This window comes from Macaca nemestrina, chromosome 3 (assembly GCF_043159975.1).
Source record: "Macaca nemestrina isolate mMacNem1 chromosome 3, mMacNem.hap1, whole genome shotgun sequence".
In the NCBI taxonomy this organism is placed as follows: Eukaryota; Metazoa; Chordata; class Mammalia; order Primates; family Cercopithecidae; genus Macaca; species Macaca nemestrina.
In genome coordinates this window covers 35,676,554-35,696,381 of record NC_092127.1, presented here as the reverse complement: position 1 = coordinate 35,696,381, position 19,828 = coordinate 35,676,554, and the positions used below count along the sequence as shown (strand labels likewise).

The window sequence follows — 19,828 nt, the reverse complement described above, 5'->3', positions numbered from 1 at the left end:
TAAAGCAGCATACAGTAAGTGACATGAGAACAGCACAAATAGAAACAATCAATTGAGAGCAGGAACTGAGGTGTTTAGGGAACCAACATGTGGGATGAGTCTTTGTGAAGGGTGGTCATGATTTCAACTAGAACCTGTAGTGTTACAGAGGGCAGGCAGAGAAGGGAGAGTAAGGCATTGCCAGAGGGAAGGCAAGGAGTAAAGGCATGGAGTGAGAAACTGACATGTTTGTTTGGGGTATTCACATGGTTCCCTTTAACCTAAGTATAGGGTATGTGGAGGGGAGTAACAGGAGATAAAGATAAAAGGTGTTTTGAGGCCTATTTTTAGAAGACTGTCAGTGCCAGGATAAGGCGTATCGTGTCTTACCTGGTCGGCAGTGGGAGTCTTTGAAAGTGTGTGAACAGTAAAGCACCATGACTCCAACTGTGTGCTAGGAATGATGGGTCAGAGGTTCCTGGAGAATGTTTATTTCAGCCTGAAATAATCAAGGCCTGAGTTTAAACAGTAGTGGTAAGAACTGCCAGGAGGGAATGGTTCAGGAGATAGCCTGATATTGTGATATAATACAAAAAGATATCCTTGGTCTTCGGCCCTGGCTCTAGTTCCTTACACAGAGCTCTTAAAACCTTTGGAATTCCCTGAATGATGGGATGAGAGGAATGTGTTTTTTTATTCAGAATCCCCTTTCAACCATGCCTGAGTGGATGCTAGTGAGATGGCTGGGGGTTGGGGGACCCTGGATAGCTCTGGCTGGGGGCTGGTTCCCAGGAAGACCCAGGCAGGTTAGAAGAGTTGGAACTTTCAACCCTACTTTCACCCCTCAACCTCTGAAGAAAGAAGAAGAGATACAGATTGAGTCAATCAACTGTGGCCAATGATTTAATCAGTCATGCCTATGTAATGAAACCTCCATAAAATCCCCAAACAATGGGATTCGAAGGGCTTCTTGGTCAGCAAACACATGGAGGTGTGAAGAGGCCACACAAGCTCAGTGTTCTCACCCCCATCCCTGGCCCTATGCATCTTTTCCATTTGGTGCTTCCTGAGTTTTAGCTTTTATAATACATAATCAATGGGAAGTAAACTGGTTTTCTGAGTTCTGTGAGCTGTTCTAGCAAACCATCAAAACTGAGGAAGGGGTTGTGGGAACCTCTGACTTTATGACTGGTTTATCAGAAGTATGGGTGGCTGGGACTTGTGATCGGTGTCTGAAGTGGGACAGTCATGTGGGACTGAGGCCGTAATCTAGGGTCTGAACTAACTCTGGGTACCTAGTGTCAGAATGGAATTTAATCATTGGACACCCAGTTGGTGTCTGGAAAGCTGGAGAACTGGTGGTGGGCGTGGAAAAAAACTTACGTATTTTGGTGTCAGGGTGTTGTGAGTAGAAACAGATAATGACAACAGATGGGCTCTTTTTTTGTTGTTGTTTTTAATTTTGCATCTCTTTGTTTTTTTCTTCTACATTTTTTCTCTTTAAGCTTTATTTTTGATATACAATAATTGTAAATATTTATGGGGTACAGTGTGATGTTTTGTTATGTGTATACAATGTGCAATGATCAAATCAGCACAATTGGGATATCCACCACTTCAAATATTTACTGTTTTTTTTGGTGAGAACATTCCAAATCTTCTTTTCTAGCTGTTTAAAAATATACAGTAAATTATTGTTAACTATAACCAACCTATTATACTACTGAACACTAGATTATATTCCTTCTATAATATCTAAGTGTTTTCATTCCCATTCCCCCTCCTCACTACCCTCTGAGCCTCTGATAACCATCATTCTATTTGCTATCTCCATGTGATTCATTTATTTAGACTCCATATATAAGTGAGAACATGTGACATTTGTCTTTCTGTGCTTGGCTTATTTTACTTAACACAGTGTCCTCCAGTTCCATCCATGTTGTTGCAAATGGCAGGATTTTGTTCTTTTTTTACAGCTAAATAGTATTCCATTGTGTATATATCCGAGATTTTCTTTATCTATTCATCCTTTGATGGACACTTCAGTTGATTCCATATCTTGGCTATTGTGAAGAGTGCTGTGGCAAACATGGGAGTGCAGATATTTCTTCAAAATATCTGACTTCCTTTCCTTTGGCTTTATACACAGTAGTGGATTGCTGGATCTTATAGTAGTTATATTCTTATTTTTTTGAGGGAATGCTGTACTGTTTTCTGTAATGACTGTATTAATTTACATTTCCACCAACAGTATATAAAAATTCTCCTTTCCCCATGTCCTCACCATCATTGGTTTATTTTTTTGTCTTTTTGATAATAGTCATTTTAACTGGAGTGAGATGATAGCAGATGGGCTCTTGTTTAAGAGTAGTTGTGGTATATAAGGGAGAGGGAGATGTTAAAGGTGGCCAAGTGTCAAGTCTGGGTAAGTTGAAGGTGTGAAAGATTAAGAGGAAGCCCAGGAGAAAGAACTGCTGAGGGTGGGAATAGGAGGTATGCCAATTTAGACATGTTGACTGGAGGTAGCCGCTGGCCTGCAGGCACAGCAGGGCCTCATGTGGGGAGAGCATTCAGTGAGCATGAGAGGGTGCTGATGGGAGAATCAAGGAGAGACCCATGGTCACAGGGAGGCAAAAGGACTCCAAATCTGTCTCATTCAAAAACATTTTCCTGTGTGCAGCCACTATTCTAAATCCTGAGATTCATATGAACAAGGATGAGTCGCTCTTCTCATGGAGCTTTCCTTCTTATACAGCAATTGATAGGACCCAAGTCCTATGCAGAGCCCTAAAGTGTAGCTTTCCTTTTTGTCATTCTCAATGTGGAAACATTCAGCATCCACTCCATCACAACCTGAAGGAAGGGCTTCCAGCTCCTCAAGCAATCCTGGCCCCTTCCCTGTCAATCCCCTGACACCTGGCCACCCATACACCACCACCCACCCCCGCTCAGGAGTTTCTACTATTCTGACTTCTATCATCATAGATTTGTTCTGTCTGGTCTTCAACTTTCATATGAATGTAATCACACATTTTGGGGAACTTCATTTGTTCAATATTGTGTGGTTGAGTAGAGTTGTAGCTTCTTTTTTATATTCCTTTTTTTGGGATTATTATTCCACTGCAAATACCCCACCTTCTATTTGTTGATTCTACTACTTGATGAAGATTTGGGTTGTTTTCAGTTTTGGACTATTATGAATAAATCTGTTATGAACATTTGCATCTGTGATATTTAAAAGACAAATGCATTCATATCTCTTTGGTGTTTACCAGGGAGAGAATTCCTGGGATTTTTTTTTCAACTATTTACCAAGTACCTACTTTGTACCAGGTCCTCTGCTGGGTACTTGGTATTGAATATGAATAAAACAAATACGGTCTCTGTTCTCATTGATTTTACAAACCAGGTGGGGAATCTGACATAAAAAAACAGTTACATCAACTGATAGCAGGAGTGAGTACTCAGAAAAAAAGGGGATGTAAGATACACTTTCAACTTTCCCGGTACTTAAAGCACAGCATGCAACTGCCAGGGAGAACCACACTCAGCTTGAGCAACAACACGCTCCCTGGAGATGTGTGATTAATACCCAACTGTTCTGGTAGCCCTTAGGGCACAGGAGACCGGGGATAGGGTGAATTTTGTGTGGAGATTGGGAGGAGGGAAGTGAGGAATCAGCTTGAACTGCGAAAGGGCCTGGTAGGCCCAATCCTCAGGTGTATTCCTTGGTCTGGCATGGATTTCTGCCCTTGATCTCTGGCTCTGGAGGTGACTGGGATAATTGAGGCCTTATGCCCCACTCCCTGAAGACTGGTTTTGGCACATATGCAACCTGCATTTTAATATTATTCCTTATGACTGGAAGCATTTGGAAGGAGTCCTTGCCCCTGGTTTTAAAAGGTGGCATTATTTTACGAACATTTAGACATTGATTAATAAAATTCCGAACCCATTAACTAATGGGGAAATGCCAAAGTTTTTTGCGTATCCAAGAAAGTAAATGTAATAAAAACTATCCCAAAAGGTAAGTTAAATTATAGTCTTTGCTTTTTCTCTCCTGATAGTCCCACCAGATGTTTTTCAAATGCAGGACACAGGCCCTTTTTTCTGTTTTCTCCAGGGAAAGAAGACAGAAAGCTTGGCTCAGCTATACTAACTTTCAGAAGGAGAAAAAAGCACCATGTTAGGACAAGTCCTGTTGGGAATCACTGTGCTGCTGCTTCATGAATCTGAAGGCAAGGGAACTAGACCTTCGTCAATTTCCAACCCCTTTTTCCTATTGACCCCCACCCACTCTTCCCAGATCACCACTGGGAATTTACCTCTGATTTTGATTGCTGGGAACAGAGCTTGTGAAGACCCTGTAAGCCCTGGGAGGTTGAAAGGTGGCCATTTGGTTTCTTCTCTGTGGAGAAGGGCAGGGGCTCCCTGCCCAGGCAAGGCCTCCATTTGAGGGCTCCCCTCTCAGGAGCTGAGCCCATGGCTGGATGGCTATGTGGTCACTGAAGACTGGAATCAGCACCTCTCCCCAAACAGCCTGCTCAGGGTTCTGAGTTCTTCTTGTACATGAGGATCTTGATTTCTCCACCCTGGCTCAACTCCAATCCAAGTTTTCTGAGTCTGAAAGGAAATAAAACAGCTATAAAGTTGAGGGACAGGATATGTCCAATCCTCATGGCCCTGCGGTCACATCCTCTGCTTTTGCCGTGATGAGCCACGGAAATGTTTATAACCTGGCTGCAGTTCTTGGGCTTTAGCTCCAAGAGCGGAGCTTCCTCTCCCTCCCACGGCTTCCCCACCTCCCTGCCTTCCCTGACTGATCTGAAAAGCCAACTTGTCATCCAAAATGAAATGCAGAAGTCAGGGATTCTCTTAAATTTCTCCCAAAGAGGAGCGTTCCCAAGTTCCCAAGAAGCTTTCTCTCACATATTGCGCTGGAGCTAGGTGTCAGCACAGCACAGTTCAAAAGAAACGGGATGGTGGGCCTAGGAGTGCCGCTCCTCTCCTTCCACAGACCCCACTCCTCTCCAGGATGATGGCATTGTCGCCAGCACAACGTGGAAGCTAGGGGGCTGCGGGGGATCACCCTATCCCAGGGAAAAGTCAAGCAGGATCCCTCATGGTTTTTGGTGTGGGAACGGTCTCTGCATGAGAGGAGCTGATGGAGCACAAAGTTTCCATTTTTGTTCCTCCATATTTGTCTTCCCTTTAGGCAGTGCTACCTATTCCTGCGTCCTGAGAATCACTTGGGATGCTTAAACAATGATAACACGGCTGGGCGCGATGGCTCATGCCTGTAATCGCAGCACTTTGGGAGGCTGAGGTGGGCGGATCACGAGGTCAGGAGATCAAGATCATCCTGGCTAACACGGTGAAACTCCGTCTCTACTAAAAATACAAAAAATTAGCCCGGCGTGGTGGCGGGCGCCTGTAGTCCCAGCTCCTCGGGAGAATGGCGTGAACCCGGGAGGCGGAGCTTGCAGTGAGCCGAGATCAGGCCACTGCGCTCCAGCCTGGGCGACAGAGCGAGACTCCATCTTAAAAAGAAACAAAACAATGATAAAAACACATCAAGCACAAAAGCAGGCAAGGAACCTGGAGATGGCTGGCCAGATGATCTGGCTTAATTCAATTGGCTGGCCTATTTGTGCTGCTGTCATGTTTTAGGGCATAATTACATGTTATGTTAGCTATAGCCACAAAAATATACCATTTAGGGGAAAAAGTGTTCCGTTGAATCAAAAGATGGCAGGCAAACAAGGGATGGAAATGATATTCATGGATGGACTTTTCTTGGTCTTGAACTACAAGTGGTTTTGCAACCCATTCTTAATTCCTGGTTCTGAATGACTCCCCTCTTAACCTCCCGCGTGTGAGGATTTACTGGTGCCCTGATCCCATAACTTAATTTTTGTCCTCTCTTTTTCTTTTGGATTATGAATGTCTGCTGTAGTTAAGCTGCAATAACATAATTTGTCATTGTCTAACATACAGTGTTATGTTTGAGCCTTTTGACTGAGCAGCATAAATTAGTGTCCTGTTTTATTAATGCTACAAATTCATAGTAGTAGATTTATTTAAAGTGAGAGATAAGCTGCATAGCAAGGGAAAACCGAAAATGCCACTTGTAGAAAGAAGTTGCTTAATTTTCTGCCACTCTCTCATTAGGCCAGTCATCCCCTTTATAGGAATCTACCTACAGGCAATTTTCAAAGTCCTAAGCAAGAAACTCTATTATATTTTCCACTGTATTATAGACCTTACTTTTCATTTCTGTAGTTCTTAGGGACAGTGGATAAAATGGCCTTTCTTCACTCAGTATGTGGAGTGCCACAATCTCCTCTTCTTGAAAGCCTCCACTTCCTACTCAGCCCTTCCTTCAACTCTACTGCCAAAGTTATTTCACACCTGTGTTTGCTCAGTGCATTCAACCTGATCCCCAAGCCTCAGAGGGTCTTCCAGTGGCTCTGCAAAAGAAGGCTCGGGGTCTCATCTTTTGCTCCAAAGTCTAACCCTTTTCTTACTAATGCTGCACAATGTCCTCTGCTCCTAGTCACATTTTCCCCCAAAGCCACACCCTAGTGTCTTGGTGTCCTAGTCATTCTTTCCTCATTCCCACAATATACAGAAATTCCCTGTTTTTAATGAGGCCCTTCCCAACTGCTTTGTAAGAGAATGGGTCTTGCTTCTGGAAGGTAAGCAACATGGCCCCTTTGCCACTCCATTGCCCCTTGTGTAATAAAAATGACAATAATTGTCTCAATGGCTAACACTTACGTAGCACCCATTATGTGCCAGTCACAGTCCTAAGAATTTTATATGTCTACTGATTTAATCCTGGCAAAAGCCCTTTTAAGTGATGTGATGGTTAATTTTTTGTGTTCAATTAACTTGGCCACAGTGCCCAGATATGTGGTTGAACATTTTACTGAATGTTTCTGTGAGGGTGTTTTGGTTGAGATTAACATTCATCTGGGTAGACTGAGCAAAGCAGATTGCCCTTCATAATGCAGGTGGACCTCATCCAATCAGTTGAAACCCTGAATAGAACACAAGACTGATTTCCCTCAGGCAAAGGAAATTCTGCCAGGAGATGGCCTTTGGATTTGAACCAAAGCATCAGCTCTTCCCCGGTCTCCAGTCTTCCAGTCCACCCTGCAGATTTTGGACTTGCCAATTTTGGCTCCATAATCACATGAACCAATTCCTTAAATCCCTTTACACCCCACCCCCCCACACACACACCTTATTCTTTCTGATTCTCTGGAGAACCCTAATACAGTTGGGTATTTTTATGATTATCCCACTTTACAGATGTGATAACTGGGCACAGAGATGTTAGGTAACTTGTCCAAGGTCATTATCAGTACTAGTAAGTAGTGCAGTTGGGATTCTGTGTGACTCCTGAGTCTGTGTTCTTAACCACAAGATTAAATACATACTTATGTTCAGACTTATTTGTTCATTGTTCTGCCTCACATATCATTTTTGCTGGGTTATTTTATGTTTTAAGTTGTCAGTTTTGAGAAGACAGAATCTGCCCATCTGGCCAATGTACCATGGAGAGGCCTAGCCTAGACTTTTGAAAGGAAGTTTAGAAAAGTGTCTGATGAGATTGACTCCTGTGTATTCTTCTAAGATTTTTATAATTGTATCTGTTATATGTAAGCCCATGGTTCAGTTAGAGTTAATTTTTGTGTATGGTGTGAGGAAGGAGTCTAACCTCATTCTTTTGCATATGGCTATCTACTTATCCCAGCATTATCTATTGTAGTGTAGGGTGCTACTGCCCAACCTCCTGTCTCTCTCTCCTGCACTGTGGTTGGAACTCTATCCGTCTAAATGGTTCTCCCAGGTGTCTCCCTTGATGAAATCCTCTCATGTGAATCCCATCTTGGCATCTGCTTTCTCCGGGGAGCTGGATTAACAAGTGAGTTTATCAGTTGAAATTAGATTTCATTGTATTCAGCATTCCTATAATAGTTACATTCAGTACATCCTTTAATACATCGAAAGTGATAAATTGCAACATTTGGTTATTGGGTCCCTTAATTCTTCTGTGCATTTAGCTTGATTGTTTTTCATTCTATATGAGGAATTTGGGCAATGCACAAATTTTTTATCTTAAAAAATTCTTTTTTAAGATAAAGAAGAAAAATATAATTGGATGACACGTAAATGGTGCTTACTGTAAAGGTAGTTAATATTCCAGATTGTCAACTCCTCAACATCTTCCTTTCAATCTGATTATTGTCTCGAGACAAATGAGTAAAAGCCCATAATTTTACCACTGGACAAAATTTTTGTCAGAATTTTAGGATTACATCTTGGAATCCCAAAAGACATATTTTGGGACAAAAGATGTTCAAAATTTTAGAAGAGTTGGATCTTGAAAGATATACACATATGTGCTTGCTCTCTGTACATTGTACAGCACAGTGCAAACTTGGGTCAAAACCATATTCTTCTATTCCTAGGGAATCAATCTTCTATTCCTAAGGAAACAGCACTGCTCCAGGAAATGGAGCCATGCCTTGGCATCTGAGGAGACCCAAGCTGAGGGAGGGTCCTCCAGCTCCAAAGACAGCATCTTCCTCTCAGCCCTGTGGTACAGTCTTATCTCTAGGGTGGAAGTGTAGAAGCTGGTTTCCTAAGTTAAAGTTCATGCTTGCTTCCTTTCATATATTAGCTTAATGGAATTGTGTTTCACATAAGCACTTGATGCAGGCATTTTGTTTCTAAAAATCCAGGAAAGTTTTGTGACTTCAACAGCTTTGTTGGAAGTTTTCGTCTTGGAGCAGTTTACATTTTCCACTAGGCTGATGTGGTGATTTTCGCAGACATTTTATTATATTTTTTGAGGTACATTCTCAAGACCAGCAGGGCAGAAGTGGGCACCCAGTAGCAGCAGACCTCTGTCTCCCTTTCTTTCTCTCCTCACAGACACACACGCACACACACATGCACACACACACGTCTCCTATAAGCAGCTCACCACAGCACTATTTTCAGCCTTTTGGGCTATCAGGCACCAGAGTGTTTAAAGTTTTAATAGGCTTAAAGGTGACTCTAGAGTCCACCAACATCTGCATTCATCTGTACTTTATGGCTGCCTCTTATTTAGTTGGTTTAGTAAATTGTACCTAAGAGTATTCTTTGAGACTTGGCAGCCTGGTGTATAGTTTCACGATTCAGCTGTGTTTTTGCCAACTATTTGGCTTTTTTTTTCTCTCTCTTGGATGACATTCTCAAATACTTAATTTGGAGCTTTGGTCTGGAACACACTTTATCAGACACCTCTTGTGTGCCAAAAGACCCCTTATATTCTGTTAAGACTAACTTTCCACATGCTAACACATTTATTTCTAAATTGCTTTTAAAGTCACCGTATTTCCAAATAGCAGAAGGTAGAGTGTGGTGAGTTTGGACTATGTCGTTCTTGTGGGCTCCCTGTACTGCACCCTCCAGCCTTCTTCTCTGGATTTTAGTGAAAGGAAAATTCCTCTGTAAGTGGCGAGGTGAGGGTGATGGTGCCTAACCAAACCGTAACATGAATGTCTGTTGCAGAAATAAAAAGGCTCACTTTCTTATGAGTTAGGTGAGGAAATGTTTTGGCCTTATTTCATTTGCTCAGCCTAACCATGCCCTAAAGATTAAATCAAGGCTATTATGGGTATAATTTATTTCTCTTCCAAGTCTGTCATCATGTGTGTAGATTTGGGATATTATGTTTTCTCACTTTCAGGGGTAAGGTCCATATCTGGCAAACACAGATTTAAGACCTTCTATGAAAAGTCCCTGAGGCATTTTGCTTACAGTTTCACAGAATATGATTTTCTAGCTGAATCTGTGACTAATTGACTACTCCCTTTTCTTTTCAATAAGCATTATGGAGAAGTCAACTTTCCAGAATCGAGCACTCCGTTGTGTTGCTGCCTACAAACAAGAGAACATGTAATTCATCTGCATCATGATGAATACACTATAATCATGTAATCTGTTAGGAAAATGTGATCTTAAGACAAAAAAATTGTAATACAATTAAATCCTCTACTCACACCATAAATCTTCTCTTAAGGTCTGAGGAGCAATTGGAGGTTAAAATAAATCTTTTAGCATTCTTTCTTATGAGGAGAATAATTAATTTAGCCACTTTATCTCTTTGTGGTGGCAGAATGGGAATTTAGGTTTTAAGCTTGAAATGCACACTTTCCTCCACATTTTCTTTGGGGTCATGTCTTCTTCCTCCCATCACACTTGTGGGCTGACTGAGAAGTATCTGAGGCCACACGTACAATCCACTCTGAAACCCACCCCTGTATTGTGTTGCTGCCTCGGGTGCCTGGCTACTGTCTCTTGGGCTTGTCTCCTGGTGCAGAGACGCTTGATGTAAATACAGTGTGTGCACACTGGTGGCCCAGGCATGGACAACATGTGTCTAGGATCCTTGATTCTTTTTGAATCTGATTTCTCTTCCACATCAATCCTGAATGCCAGGAGTAGAGAAATTGTTATAACAGTATGACAAAGGACATTCAAAGATACCTGAAGAAGGAATAAATAGAATAGGTACATTTTCCTTTTACTCAGGGACTCCAAATCCCTAAGCCCATGCAGAGGCTTCTGTGTATCAAATGTGTATCATTTGTAGGACCCGAGGTGCCAAAGTCAGCCTCCCTACCTGGTGTAGCCCCTCCCCTCACATCCACAAGCCTTCTAGGGCAGGGGCATGCAATTGGGAGGCTGACCCCAATGGTATTTTTTGTGGCTATAGCTAATGCAAACGTAATTATTTTGCTGAAAATACTCACAAACCTCTTTTTCTGCTACAAATTAAGGAAGTACTCAAAAGTTAGTGAAGACCTATGGAAAGGACATAGAAATCAGCTTAAAGACGCTCCTACTGGCCAATGTGGGTCAATTTAAACATAGTAATAAATTATCATAATGGATCATAACACATTACATAAAATATAAATCTATGGGCAGCCAGGCACAGTGGCTAACGCCTGTAATCCCAGAACTTTGGGAGGCCAAAGCAGGCAGATCATGAGGTCAGGAGATTGAGACCATCCTGGCTAACACGGTGAAACCCCGTCTCTACTAAAAATACAAAAAAAATTAGCTGGACATGGTGGTAGACGCCTGTAGTCCCAGCTGCTGGGGAGGCTGAGGCAGGAGAATGGTGTGAACCTGGGAGGCGGAGCTTGCAGTGAGCCGAGATTGCGCCACTGCACTCCAGCCTGGGAGACAGAGTGAGACTCCGTCTCAAAAAACCAAACCAAACCAAAACAAAACAAAGAAACTATATATATATGGATTCTTATCAGCAAAAGTAAAAAATAAATGGAATAGATTTTAGAGATCTAGTAGATCTATAGTTATAAAGCCTATAGTTAACAATGTTGCAGTGTATACTTAAAAATTTGCTAAGGTAGTAGATCTTATGGTAAGTGCTCTTACCATGAAAGAAAAATATCTTAAACAAAATAAAGGGGCAGAAGGAACTTTTGGAGGTGGTGGGTATGTTTATGGCCTTGATTGTGGTGATGGTCACATCAGTATATACTTAAACTCCTAACTCATTAAGTTGTGTACATTAAATATGTACAGCTTGTTGTATGTCAATCATACCTCAAAAAATGGTCTTAGAAAAACAAAAACAATATAAATGATCCCTGGATTACCTTATAAATTACAATTGTTAGGACAAAAAAAAAAGGAAAACCACAATAAGCATATAAATCAGCAAAATACAAATATACATAAATGAAATTAAAATGCTAATAATAATTATAGAATCAGTAATAATGCAAACAGTAAAATAGAATAACATACCGTAACCATAGAAGGAATGGTGGACTTAGAAAATCAACAATGGTTGCTAAAACAAGTAAGTGAAAGTTTGATGAGGAACAAGATGCATTCGTGATCTCAGTGCCTCCTTACAAATTACTTATTAATTACGCAGGGAAAAATAATTACAGTGGACAAATTTGGTAGATATCACCTTATCCAAGTGATAAAGGTCAATTATCACTCAAAATGAAGCAAACTGGTAGCATATGCCTTCTGATATGAAGGGCATGGTATCACTCTGTGACATTTCTGCCAAAAAGTGCATAATCTGAATCTAATCATGAAGAAACAGTCATCAATGCCAAATGGAGGAACATGTATAAAATAACTGACCTGTAATCTCCCAGGTTGAAAGAGTCAACAAAAGCAAAGGCTAAGGAGATGTTTCTGATTGAAGGAGACTAAAGAGGCATGACCACCAAATGCAATGTGTCTTCCTGGATGAAATCCCGGACTGGAAAACAATTGGCTCTACATTATATTTTGGGGACTTTTGACAAACATTGAAAATGGACTGTGGATTTGATAATAGATTTGCAACAAAATTAAATATCCTGATTTTTAAAATTATGTTGCAGTTATATAAGGAAATGTCCTTGGCTTCTACATACACACTAAAGTATTAAGGGGTAAAGGCACATGATAACTCAAGTTACTCTCAAATAAAAAATAATATTAATATATTCATATACATATGTCTATAGATATATATATAAACATACATAGATATGTATACATGCACATATATATAAACATACATAGAGCTATGTATACACACACATAGAGTTATGTATACACGCACATCACTATGTATGTTTATATATGGAGAGATACATATATATATATTTTTTATATATATATATGGAGAGATAGAGACAAAATGACAGTGGAAATAGGACAAAATGGGATAAAATAAACAACTGATAACTCCCATAGTAAAGGGTATATTGGGTAGACCTTGTACCATTTTCGTAACCTCTCTGTATGTTTGACATCATTTCAAAGTAAAAAAGTGACAAAAAACATTCATAAGATTAAACTTGGTTAAACTTGGTATCACCAAACACTTGGGAGACTCAATATTATTCCATACTTGTGTTCTACATGACCCTACTGGCTATTCTTGTCTCTGTCTGCTTAGCAATTATAGCTAGAGTGCAGATTCATTTCCTCAAATCATAGCTATTTAATTTTGTTGCAATTCTATTATCTTCAGTCCATTTTCAATGTTTGTCAGATGTTCCCAAATAAAAATAAGTAAAACAAAAGGAAGCATCCTTGACAGGTTTGGTCATTCTCAGTCCCAGCAGCGAGGAAGGAGAAGACCCCTAACTCAGGGGTGGGAAAGGGTTCTCACTGCTCCAGGCAGGGTGTCAAACACGGATGGCAGAGAGGAGGCGATGGGCACCCTCTGGTGGTCTGTGGGCTTTGGAGAAGGGTTGGGTCTAACTCGCCTGGACAGGGGAGGCACAGAAATCGTGGCTATTGCAACCACAGACGCTGTACACTCTCCAGAGAGGACGTGAGGGGTCTTTATCTACAGTGCTGAGTGCTGTTTTGGCAAAGGCGAACAGGCATTCGCCAGGCAATGTCACACATGGACACATGACCCATTCTTGCAGATGTTGCCTCTAAAACCAGTGATACTCAAACAGCATTTGTGCCATAATTCAAACAGCTGTTTCACAAAATTACATTATCTTACTTAAAATTTAGCACCTATAGGTATCACTTAATTCAGGGATTAGTCTATTGATCAAAGAGAATGTGCATAGCTAAAATGTAATATTAGTTTGACCTTAGACCCTGCAATAACAGATTTTCTGATGTTTTCACAACATATTAATGTCTTATTTTTGTTGAGCAGAAACAAGAATCACAGTCTAGATCAGTGTCAACAGGTCAGTTGCTAATATTGTAATCAGTGTAAGTCAGGCTGAACATCAGCTGTAATCATTTGTTGGGGCAGGGGTAGATTTGTAGCCCAGGGAACAGGAATGTGAGGGAGGATTTTGGGTATCAAGAGATTTTTCAAGTGTTCTTGAAAAATAGCTAGTAAATTTCACCTCCTGAAATATACTGTTTTTCTAGTTTGCTTCCTTTCACAAGGGATTCAAAGTGATTTACAATAAGACAATGTTAGGTATCTTGGCAGTTAATAATAATAGTTGTTTCTCTTTATCGAGCTCCCAGTATATAGCAGGCACTCTTATACTGTTTAATTATCTCGGTCACCCTAAGAGATTGGATCATTTTATGAAGAGGATTCAAATCCAATGCTCTCTGTTTGTCAACCAATCGACACTTAACTATGTTCAGAGCAGCCCACTAGAAGCAAGTCATGGAGAAGCCCACTGGTGGAGCCCAGAGACTTCTTCTGCACATTAGAACTGTGTCCACTTACCTATGGGAGTGACATTGATACAGAGCTCGTTCGCTGCAGGTTTCCTGCTGCAGACTTACTCCCTGTTTAACTGTCATATCATGCATGGAGATTCATTTTATTTTGGCAAGAGCAGTGCATTACAACACATAAATAAGAGTTTCTTTTCTTTTCCCTTGGTGTGCAAACATTCCACTGCAAAGTCATCAACTAATCCTGCCATTTCCCAAAATACATTTTGTTTTTTTCTTTGAGATGGAGTTTCGCTCTTGTTGCCCAAGCTGGAGTGCAATGGCGCCATCTCGGCTCACCACAACCTCTGCCTCCCTGGTTCAAGTGATTCTCCTGCCTCAGTCTCCCGAGTAGCTGGGATTACCACGCCCAGCTAATTTTTTATTTTTAGTAGCGACGGGGTTTCTCCCTGTTGGTCAGGCTGGTCTTGAACTCCCGACCACAAGTAATCTGTCCACCTTGGCCTCCCAAAGTGCTGGGATTACAGGTGTGAGCCACTGTGCCCGGCCCCAAAATACATTTTAAAATAAACATGTAACCTTCAAATCTTGATGGACAGACGCTGTAGAAGTAAAAAATGGGAAATTTAGACAGTAAGTAATTGAAATGGAAGAAAAAATGAAAAAGTGTATTAGTTTCCTAGGGCTGCCAGTACAAAGTACCATAAACTGGGTAACTTGTAACAACAGAAATGTATACTCTCACAGTTCTGGTGGCTAGAAGCCTACACTCAAGGTATGGGCAGGGCCACGTTCTCTCTGAAGGCTCCAGGATCCTTCCTTGCTGCTTTTTCCTTCTCATGGTTTTAGACAATCCTTGGTATTCCTTGGCTTGTAGATGATCACTCCAGTGTCTGCTTCTGCCTTCACGTGGGCTTCTTTCTTTTATGTCTGTGTGTCTGCATTTTCCTTTCCTTGTAAGCACACTACTCATTAGATTAAGGCCCATCCCAATCCAGTATGTCCTCACCTTAATGAGATTACAGCTGCAGAGTCCCTATTTCCAAATGAGGTCACATTCACAGGTACCAGGGATTCAGTCTTCAACATAGCTTTTGAGGGAATGCAATTCAACCCAAGACACAATCCTATACACACACACACACATATATATACAGACATACATATATATACACACACTTTTTTTTTTTTTGAGATGGAGTCTCGCTCTGTCACCCAGGCTGGAGTGCAGTGGCACGATCTCGGCTCACTGCAAACTCCACCTCCTGGATTCAAGCAATTCTCCTGCCTCAGCCTCCTGAGTAGCTGGGATTAAAGACATGTGCCACCACACCTGGCTAATGTTTTTGTATTTTTAGTACAGACGGGGTTTCACCATGTTGGTCAGGCTGACCTCGTGATCCACCCGCCTCAGCCTCCCAAAGTGCTGGGATTACAAGTGTGAGCCACACCACCTGACTCACACAATCCAACATTTTAACAGAGAAAAAAATATGACCCAAGTTGTATTTAGAGAAAATAGGACCTAAATTCCAGAGAGCAACGACTGCCATTGGTATATTCTCCATTTGTGCTTTGGCACCTGCAGTTCAGTCTTTTATTTGCTTGCTCTGAATTGTAGGTGAGGCAAGGATAAAGATTCTGTTGACCTGAGACTGAAAGCAATAACCAAGCCTGTACTGGCTCGATTATCACTGCTACATACTTGGTTTTCAGAAAATTCAAGGCATACCTTTAGGCAACAAAACAGGTAACCTTCAGTCAAGTCACTACCTACAGCAGTACCATGTTCCTGGGGTTAGGACTGGAAAGAACAGTCAGGGAGACAAACTTACGTAACTGATCAAATCACCTAACCTGATTATTATGTCGAATTCCAAAACTGATAGGAAAAAGAAAATCCACTTGGGTACTTAACTCCCTGATATGGCTCCCTACTGCGCTTATATTAATATCATAGCTGCTGGGTCTTCATAAATCTATACTGAAAAGACGTATCTTTTGGTTATGCCTGGGAGGTATTAAAAAACTGAACATTTTCAAGTTCATTAGCAAACCCATGACTGAATTGCTGAATTGTTGATGCAACCCTTTTTGCAGTAATTGAATCAAATATGCTATTCAATTACATGTTTGGCATTTGATTTAGGGATAGTCTAAACTCCCCATTTAGTTCTCTGTTTTCACAACATATTAGTTTCTTATATCTGGGAAATGTTCCCTGATGTTCGATGGATGCACTAGAGAAAAAAGATCTAGTGCCACCTACAAATAAATCTGTGACAAACTGTTTATTTGAGGAAATAGTTCAGAGACTGACATGAAGCTGACAAATACAGTGTCAATATTTTACTGTAGAGTCTTGTTTAATATATTGAAAACATTCAAACCCAAATGTCAAGGAAACAATTTTACTCTGACTCAAGGGCCAAGGCTTATATTTTAATGTAGTTACTGTCGAATGTTGGTAAATAGCTCTCGTTTTTCATAAGGATTGGCTTGGATCAGTTGGGAAAACTCCCCTAACTGCTGCACTGGGCAGCGAATGGTAACTTAATTTATCTTTTGGAAGTTCAACAACGCCCCCTTGTTATTAGAGGAGCTAGCTGTAACAATGTGTGGCGGGCAGGACCATTGGAATTCTGGACTGGTTTAGATTAAGGGGCTTCCTTTCTTTGTGTTCTCAGAGAGCCTGTTGGAGAACACCTAATTTTTCTCTGTCGCTCACGTCAACACAAGTAGAAAACCTGTCAGAGATTAAGCCAGTCAGTCTCACCTTGAAGAAGAATTTTTGTGGAATGTTTAATTTTGGGGGTGTGAAAGAGGAAAGGGATTAGCATGTTCTCAATCAGCCTCAGCAAGAGACTATGTACCCGGGGAGAGTCTCCAGGGAGCATCCTCAGAAGCAAAGACCGAGAGCCAGGAGCCAATGAGGGCGGCAGGAGAATGGGAAAAACCCTATCCTACCAGGGAGCCAAGTAGCTGTGGCTTGATGTGTCCTGCATCTTATTCTTTTTGATTTTTCCAGAAAAAACTGGCAATGAGAATAGAAGAATCACAAACAATGTAGCAGGCCCTTGCCAAGATTTAAATACAGAAGAAACATTCAAAAGGACGGTATCAAATTATCACAAAGATGAAGAAAGTAATGACTTACATTCTCCATCCTCTGGCTGGGTGACTCACCAAAGTGGAAAATAAAGCACTTGGAGATTACAGTTACTCCCCAAAAGAGGGGGAAAGGGATGGGCTCTGGAGAAGCCAATCCAGTTACAAGTTAACATGCCACTGGAACATCTGTGATGGGAGGTGGCAGCTAAATGCTTCGTGTCTCTTTGTGTTCTCCAGAATCTTCAAGTAAGAAAGTCCAGTCCTGCCTCAGCATTCTTCATCTGGACCGCAGACGTGTTAAAAAGCACCTAATGCGTGCAGGGTATCATGTGAGGATATGCAGGTGATAACTGTTGTGCATGCACACTTAGTTAGAACACAGAGTGAAAATAGGTGTCCCTGACCACTCTACTTAAAAGGGCTGCTCTCTGTAGTCTCTATTTATTTTTGTAATGGTCGTATTGACATACAACTCACACATTATACAATCTAACCACTTCTATTTTGTTATATTTATGTGTTAACTTATTTAAAATACAGGCTCCATGAAGATAAAAACCAGGTGTCTTTTGTTCATCAGTGGACACCCAGCAGCTATCATAATGCACAATGCAGCCACTCAGTAATGATGCGGAATGGGGAAGGGAAGTGCTGGGAAGGGAAGGGCATGGTCTCTTTAAATGATAGGGAAGCGGGGAAGGGCATGGTTCATAGCTAGGGCTCCACCCCCAGGCCTGTGCCCATGGACCTAGGTGAAGACAGACATTTTTGTTTTCCTGCCCCAATGTTGCATTTCCCAAGACCACCCTGGCCTGCCACGCCCCCATCCTTTGCCTATAAAATCCCCGAGACCCTAGCAGGCAAACACACAGGCGGCTGGACGTGGAGAGGAGCATTTCAGCGGAGGCACATGTGGGCGGCTGGACATCTAGAGGAGCTCTGACAGGCACTGGCACACCAGCAGGCCACTCACTGGCAGAACGGCCTGGAGTTCGGGGCAGTTGGAGGAGAGCCCTGGCGGCCAAGCATCCTGACTCCAGGGAAAAACCATCTCCCTTCTGGCTCCCCCATCTACTGAGAGCTACTTCCACTCAATGAAGCCTTGCGCTCATTCTCCAAGCCCACGTGTGATCTGATTCTTCCTGTACACCAAGTCATGAACCCCGGGATACAGAAAGCCCTCTCTCCTTATGATAAGGCAGGGGGCGTCTAAATGAGCTATCACAAGCCACCTACTGATGGCTAAACTAAAAGAGCACCCTGTAATGCATGCCCGCTGTGGCTTCAGCTGTAAACATTCACCCCTAGACACAGCCCTGGGGCTCCCTGCCGGTCTGTATGCTCCCCTTAGAGGTTTGAGCAGCAGGGCACTGAAGAAGTGAGCCACACCCTCGTCACGTGCCCTACGAGGGGGACAAGGGAACTTTTGCCATTTCAGTAACAATATATTTTTAGTAAATTCATAATTAATGAATAGACAAGAACACGATGTCTAAGGCTCAGAAATTGGCTTTAATAAACCTCACGTTTTTGTGTTTTCCTCCAAAATTATAGGCAATATGTTTTAAAGAGATGGGACCTTAGTGTGGAGCCCAGGCTGAACTCCAAGCCTTGGGCTCATGGAATCTTTCCACTTCCCGCATAGCTGGGCCCACAGGCCCTTGCTGACATGCCTGGCTAACAGGCCGTTTTAAAAATCAAAAGGTAACAAGCAAAGAAGAAAGTCCTGGCCAGGCGCGGTGGTTCACACCTGTAATCCCAGTACTTTGGGAGGCCAAGGCGGGTGGATCACTTGAGGTTGGGACCAGCCTGGGCAACATGGCAAAACCCCGTCTCTACTAAAAATACAAAAATTAGCCAGGTGTGGTGGTGGGCGGCTGTAATCCCAGCTACTCGGGAGGCTGAGGCAGGAGAATCACTTGAACCTGGGAGACAGGGGTTGCAGTGAGCCAAGATTGAGCCACTGCACTCCAGTCTGGGTGGCAGAGTAAGTGAGATTCTGTGAAAAAAAGAAAAAAAGTCCTTATTTGGTAGGCGTGAAACAGTATGGACCTACTCATTCTCTCAACCACTTCTCACTTTCTCACGTGCTACAGTTTGACCCCAAATCTGAGCAGAGGGGACTTTGGTGGGAAAGCCTCCCACCCTCTTTGTATGCTCAGGAAAGCGGAAGAGGTCAGATCTTTGTCTCAGAAGGGGTTTGATTTTCTGTACTTTTACTCTTCATGGTTCAGTTTGAATCAATTCAACTCAGCAAGGAATCCCTGAGTGAGGGTTATGCTAAGGCCACGAAGAAAACAAAAGTATGAGATGCCTCCTTGTCTTTCTAGCTTGCTATCTCAGTGGGACAGCAAAACATGTGTCCGAACTAGAGTTGAAGAAAAGGCAATGAGACTTAGAGCCAAGCACTCAAATCAGACTTGATGCAGAAGGAATTCAGGGGAGGAAGAGAGAATGGTGCTTTGGAAGGTCAGGAAATGCTGTGCTGAGGAGATGGGGCTTGAGCAGTGTCCGGGAAAGC

At 42.1% G+C, this 19,828-nt stretch overlaps 1 long non-coding RNA gene across 8 annotated transcripts in view; it reads left to right on the top strand.

Annotated features, from left to right (window-relative positions):
- The window catches only part of LOC105463502 (uncharacterized), a 287,881-nt gene that overhangs the window by 227,580 nt on the left and 40,473 nt on the right, over positions 1-19,828 (top strand). Inside the window, exons 1-2 of one of the 8 annotated variants that reach the window (XR_011620895.1) lie at positions 16,750-17,341; positions 17,545-17,650. The exons of 5 other annotated variants lie outside the window; for them this stretch is intronic. This is a non-coding gene — a long non-coding RNA (uncharacterized lncRNA). Of the gene's footprint in view, positions 1-16,749; positions 17,342-17,369; positions 17,651-19,661; positions 19,777-19,828 lie in introns of those variants that run through there. 2 more of the 8 variants (XR_011620893.1, XR_011620897.1) reach the window with 2 other exon arrangements.